The sequence below is a fragment of the Ursus arctos genome, unplaced genomic scaffold (assembly GCF_023065955.2).
Source record: "Ursus arctos isolate Adak ecotype North America unplaced genomic scaffold, UrsArc2.0 scaffold_7, whole genome shotgun sequence".
Taxonomy (NCBI): domain Eukaryota; kingdom Metazoa; phylum Chordata; class Mammalia; order Carnivora; family Ursidae; genus Ursus; species Ursus arctos.
In genome coordinates this window covers 10,702,807-10,707,594 of record NW_026623089.1, presented here as the reverse complement: position 1 = coordinate 10,707,594, position 4,788 = coordinate 10,702,807, and the positions used below count along the sequence as shown (strand labels likewise).

Genomic DNA, 4,788 nt, shown 5'->3' with positions numbered 1-4,788 from the left:
AATAAATAAATAAAATCTTAAAAAAAAAAAAAAAGGAGAGGTAGGGGCCCCTGGGTGCCTCAGTCGGTTGAATGTCCGACTCTTGGTATTGGCTTGGGTCTGATCTCAGGCTTAGGGCATGTCCTCAGCATTCTGAGATGGAGCCTGTGTTGGGCCCCGTGCTCAGTGGGGAGTCTGCTTGAGATTCTCCCTCTCCCTCCCCCTGCTTTCTCTCTCTCAAATAAATAAGTAAATCTTTTTAAAAAAATGTTTTAAAAAATAAAATAAATGGAGGGGTAGTAAATGGGTGAGTAGTAGGCAGATGGGTAGACAGACAGATGGACAAGGGCAGGGTGGGCAGCTGGGTGCATGAGGGGTGGCTGGATTTGTGGGTGAGTAGACAGATGGATGGCCAGACAGATGGATGTGGGATGGATAGATGGAGAGGCAGGTCGGTGGGCTGGTGGATCAAGACAAAATGTTCACCTGATTTTCCACATTAACTCATCTGGAGCTCTGTGAAGTATTGCAAAAGTAAGTATATCTGTGAAGTTACACATTTTATTTCCTCAACTGTCAATAAGAAAAAAAAAAAACCAAGTACAAATCAGCCTTGTAGAGGAAAGGCGGAATTATCTTTTTAGTCTCTGTATAGATAATAACACAAAATTACTGTCACATGAATAGGCAAAAAAAAAGGGGGGGGCAGGAAAGAAAGTAATACAAGGTTGTATCAGGCAGCTAATTAATAACAAATCACTTTTCTGGATTTTGTGATGTTAAAATTATGATTTATTTTCTCATTCTTAAAAAATATTCACTTTTGTTTTTAATTTTATTTTTGTGATATTGTAAGCTTTTCTTAAAGAGGGAACCCAAAAGTGTTTGCATTTCAGGCCGCACCAAGCCTGGGTTCCTGCTAATGCCGAAGCATATGCTTTACCCTCCCGGTCCCCGCTCGGCTCGGCTTCACTCACCCCTGCCCTGTCCTAGCCCTGGTTACACCAGATCGCCTGTCTGCTGACACCCAAGCCCCTGAGCGGGGCTGGGAGGAGATACCCAACTTGGATGGCGGTCTCTGGTCCCGACATGGGCACTTGGCCCGGCTCTACCCCGTGCTGTGTTTTCTCCGTGAACCCACCTTCCCACGATTGTCCACGACAAGGTGATACCCGCGCTCTCCTCAGAGCACCAACATCTCCCTCTGTCCGCTTCCTTAGCTGATGACTTCTGTTCTTTCACTGAGAACATAGACAGGAACCACTCACCTCCCTCAATCTACCAATCTGACTCCTCTGCTCTCTTTCCTCCCTCCTCGGTCACAATGGCACTATCTGGGTTACTCTCTAAGGCAGCCACTCCCCTCGGGGGCACCAGCCCCATCCCTTCTGGAAGATGCAAAGATCTGAGAGTATCCAGGGCATGGGTGTCCCACCCTTCTCTGTACGCACCCTGGAGGCCACTGGGGAGTGTTCTCTTTCAGGCCAACATCCTCCTGGTTCTCTGCCCAAGGGGGTTCTGTGGTCATGGGTGTGGGGGCATCTGGAAGAGCCGAGGAGCCCTCAGGCAATAGGGGATGGGAGTGAGTAGAGCGTACTCACCCTCCATGGAACACTTCTGATTCTCAGCGGGCCCCGCTGGTTGGAGCCCCCGTGTCCACAGAGCTAATGCACGCTCCCTCTGTTGACTTTCTTCCCTTCCCTGTCTCTTTCCCACGCCCTCACTCCGCTTCTTGGGATCCACCTCCCTCGTAAGCTGCTGGCCCCTGAACCTTTGCTCAGGGTCTTCTTAGTCTTCAAGCTGCATCCCTAATCTACCGGGTCCTTACCCCCTTCACCAGCAGCACCCTGGTCTAAGCCACCCTCGCCTTGCACCTGTAATATCGTGGAAGCCTCTCTCCTTCTTTCTCTCTTTCAGCTGTTGCCTCATGTGGTTTTTCTACACAGAAAAGCCGGAGGATCTTGATCTTTCAAGTGCAAAAATCAAATCATGGAACTCCTCTGCTTAAAATCCTTGGATAGTTGCCCATCAAATGTCGAGTAAAATCCAAGCAGCTCACCACAGCCCCTCCACCTCCCCTGCTCCATCTCATTTCCTGGCCCCCCTCAGCCAAGCTCTGTTCCCACGGGTCTTTGCTCTGGAACATGCCAAGCTCCCTCCTGCCTCAGACCCTCAGAAAGTTAATTTTTTTGTGATAGAAGGAACAATGGTCCCCTAAAGATGGAACATCCTAATCCCCAGACCTTGTGAATATCGACCTCACATGGCAAAAGGAGAGTTTTGTAATTAAATTAAGGATCTCGAGGTGGAGATATTGTCCTGAATTGTTTGGGGGGGCCAGTGTAACCACTATGGAATCCTTATAAGAGAGAGGCGGAAAGATCAGAGTGAGAAAAGGCAATGGAGTGAGGGAGTGGGAGAAGGAGCCAGAAGAGAGGAGAGACGAAGACGTCATGTTGCAGAGAACGGGATCAGGAACCAAGGAAATGGATTCTTCCCCAGAGCCTCCGGAAGGAAGACAGCCCAGCCCTTTGATTTTAGGGCTTCTGCCCCCCGAAAGTGAGCAAATATTTTGTGTTTATGTAAGTCACAAATTTGTCATTTGTTATGATGGATTTGAAGTTCAGGTCTGAGAGCGAACAGCCAGGAAAGAATTCTTGAGATGTTTTTGGTGCAAAAAGGTGAATTTATGGGGCGCCTGGGTGGCACAGCGGTTAAGCGTCTGCCTTCGGCTCAGGGCGTGATCCCGGCGTTGTGGGATCGAGCCCCACATCAGGCTCCTTCGCTATGAGCCTGCTTCTTCCTCTCCCACTCCCCCTGCTTGTGTTCCCTCTCTCGCTGGCTATCTCTATCTCTGTCGAATAAAAAAATAAAATCTTTAAAAAAAAGAAGGTGAATTTATTATAGCACAGCAATAGGACCTGGGGGCAGAAAGAGCTGCACTGGGATTGTGAGGAGTGACTGATTATATACTTTTTAATTAGTGGGGGTTAGGGATAGTGTTAAGTCTCTAAGGAATTTGTAAGCAAGGCTTTCAGGACCTTGGGGGCTAGCTGCTGTTAAGGTAAGATTACTCTTCGTCTTTAATAAAACATAAAAATGAAGGCGTGAAGGCAGCCGTGAGTTCCTTGAGGAATGCCGTGCTGTGCAGGTTTCAGGTATCTATCAGGGGGCTGCAAGCTGTAAGGAAATTTAATTTTGGCTACATTTCTCTTGCCTTTGTTCTCCTCATCAGTTACAGCAACAGCAGGGAAGGAGCAGACCCTCCGTGAATCTCGGTGTTGTGCTTTTCTCCCCAGGACTGAGCACAATCTGATCAGTACCATTTGTGGTTTGCTTGTTTAGTTGTTTACTCCCTGTGACGTCCCCTAGAACGTAAGCTCTATGAGGGCCAGGAGTCTGTGTTGGTCACTTCTCTACTCCCAGCAGCACCCGGAGGTGGGGCTGTGCCTTTGCAAAGTCTGCGTGCCTACAAGTGTCCCTGCCCATCCCGTGCCTGACACTACTTGTTGAACGCTTGATGAAGACTGTTTCCCATCGTGACTGATGAAGTTGTGGGATATCGGTGAGGTTCAGTGGGGTGGAGTCTGGAGCCGACGACCAAGAAAGAATTCTTGAGACGCCTTTGGTGCAAAATTGGTGGTTTATTAAAGCACGGGGACAGGACCCCTGGGCAGAAAGAGCTGCTGCCCTGGGTTGTGAGGGGTGGCTGATTATATACCATGGGGTTAGGGGAGGTAAGGGAAAGGGGAGGCTGAGAAAGCACTTTCATATGTCAAAGAAGACTCGCTGGATATTGGAGACCTTGCTATTTTCAAGCCAAGGCTGTTTACAGTATTTTTTTTATAATAATTTTTTATTATGTTATGTTAGTCACCATACAGTACATCCCAACTTTTTGATGTAAAGTTCCATGATTCATTACTTGTGTATAACACCCAGTGCTCCATGCAATACGTGTCCTCCTTAATACCAGCCTATCCCATTCCCCCACCCCCCTAAGACTATACTTTCAGGGATCATTTCTATAGTTTGTTTACAGTATTTTCCTCCTATCACGTGTCCTTATCAATGAGCTGCAGGTCCAAAAGAAATTCCGTTTTATTTACATTTCCTTCTGCCTCAGCTTCCCTCAATTTTATGGAGGGGATGGTAATGTTAGGGCTTTAGGAAACTGAATTATGGGTCTCTGGAAGTTAGGTTATTGATAAGAAACTTCTTCCTTGTAAATCACTAGGACATGTGTAAACTGAGGGAGACTCAGGTCTCGCAGGATTGTGGTCTCTGTCAGTTAACCATTCATTTTTTCCTTTCCTTAGTTTTAGGGCAGCCAGGACTGCCGAGGAATGTTGCATACATTGGGGTGTTTTCAGGGTGTCAGTTTCTGCTTTGTCCTCAGCTTGCCTTCCGTTCCCTCATCAATGACCATTGAAATATGCTTTTCTCTACCCCCAGAGACAGACTTTCCCTTGGCTGCACGTGCCATGTGAGTTGTTCTTCTCCCCAGTGCTGGTGCGTTTGCCCTGAGCCAGCCATACCTGCCCCCTGCTTTCCTCATGGAACCAACGGCACTGGAGTGGGTCTTTTGCTTGTCAGAACATGTTTAGGTTGCTCCCAATAATGGGAACGATTATAAGTATACTTCCCAATTAGATAAATCCTCAGAGGGGGACCAGGAAGACATTTTCATCATTCTCAAGGCCACATTATTACATTCCCCAACTCAGAGGCCATTCACTGCTCCCTCATCTGGGGCTCAGTCCTCCTGGTGACAATGCCTTCTGCCTATTTTTGCTACCATGAATTTCT

The 4,788-nt window shown here is 47.7% G+C and overlaps 1 pseudogene; it reads left to right on the top strand.

Moving 5' to 3' along the window:
• The first annotated feature begins 3,979 nt into the window (after positions 1 to 3,979).
• LOC113252559 (small nucleolar RNA U3) lies at positions 3,980 to 4,071 on the top strand (annotated as a pseudogene).
• Positions 4,072 to 4,788: the final 717 nt, after the last annotated feature.